We start from the raw sequence: 1,790 nt of genomic DNA, 5'->3' as shown, positions 1-1,790 counted from the left end.
TCAGCAATACAGATTTTCCTTTAAAAAAAAGGATATTTAGATGTGCCCTGACTCTAATCAAACTGTGACCTCCTGGTGTCATAGGTCGATGCTAATAAATATATTAAAACTACTTAATTATGATATATACATATATAAATAAAAATAAAATATGGTCTGTGTTTCATTTATTTCTTTTTAGGTGCTACAATAAACAGTAATCACAATAGAATTTAGCTATGTTTTCCTAGCCTTTTTATATCATCCTATCTAATAAAAGGCTAATATGCAAATCAACCTAATGGCAGAAAGACCAAGCTATGACACTGTGACACGCACTGACCACCAGGGGCAAATGCTCAACGCAGGAGCTGCCCTCTGGTGGTCAGTGGGCTCCCACAGGGGGAGCAGCTCAGCCAGAAGCTGGGCTCATAGCTGGCGAGTGCAGTGGCAGTGGCAGTGGCAGGAGCCTGCCTTGCAGCAAAGCTAAGGATGTCCAACTGCCCACATGGAGCCCCAGACTGCGAGAGGGTGCAAGCCTGGCTCAGGCCTCTAGTAGTTCGTAAAATATGACCTACAAAATTTCCTGCCTCCCACCAGAAACTGTCGCCTGTCATACCTCCTCGATTTGTTGTGTTTGTTCTGTGGCACTATTGAACACGTGGCACCAGATACTGTCAGAGGGGGAGATTCAAGACATGACAAGGTATGTTCTATTTTTGACACATCTTTATATATCACTATAAACTGTATAATAAGAATCCTAGCTAATAACTTAGGTAGAGTTTCCAACAGAGTCCTCTTTCTGGTGTTGCCTTATCTTTACTTTTTCTCTCCTTTGCTTTGTATACATGAACACATTATGGTATCTAGGGTTGTAGAGGGAAAAGATAATAGAAAGGTTAGGACATTCTGGATTTCCCTTTTTTCAAGGTTTACTGCTGAGGATCATCTATTGTTTTATAGAGTAACTCTTTGTTAAAGGGAACTTCAAAAGCAACTGATTCTTCATATAATAATTTTTACGTTATTTGCATGAAAAGGATTTGTATCTTGAGCAAAGCACCAGTGGTAACTCTATATAAAACCAAAATCATTCATTTTCTGTTGCATGGGACCTGCTGTTTTAGGAATCAGCTGAGCCACAGCACAGTGCAGAGGTGTCACTGAATGCGCAGACTGTCCACTGCTCCTGTGTGAGTCGCGCTTGATGATTTTGGACAGCGCTGGCATTATTGATATTTGTTAGAAAAATACATGGGATATATAGTTGGCTGTGTCACCTTAGGTTGATATATGCTTTCTAAGAGAGCATTGAAAAGGGAATCTTTCCTATTTTTTATTTCCAATTGTGCTTTTAACTTTGTAGACATACTGGAGACTTTGTTGATTATCTCTCCCACAGAAATAATCATTGTAACACTCCTTGGAGAAAGAAAATCCAAGATAGTCTCTGTTTTCCTAAGCCCTCTAAAGCAGCAGTCGCCAACCGGTGGCCCGCAGACCATTGGTGGTCCGTGAGGTCCGAAAGGTTGGCGACCGCTGCTCTAAAGATCTCAATTTTTTCCTTCCCACTTTCTTTGTATTTGCAAAATGAAGGCTGGGAAGAGGCTTTCTAAGTAATTATGTTATAAAATCTAGGTCACATATTTTTATTTCATGAATGAAAGGGTACACACCTGTCCAGTTCTTTATCTTTTTTTAAGTGATCAAACTAATTATATTATGGCACTGATATGATGTAAGATGTAAGACAGAGGTAGATCTGCAAATCACCATATAGCTGCAAATTCCAATATAACTGGTTCTCC

The sequence above is a fragment of the Myotis lucifugus genome, unplaced genomic scaffold, assembly GCF_000147115.1.
Source record: "Myotis lucifugus unplaced genomic scaffold, Myoluc2.0 scaffold_1070, whole genome shotgun sequence".
NCBI lineage: Eukaryota > Metazoa > Chordata > Mammalia > Chiroptera > Vespertilionidae > Myotis > Myotis lucifugus.
Note: the sequence above shows the minus strand (reverse complement) of the source record.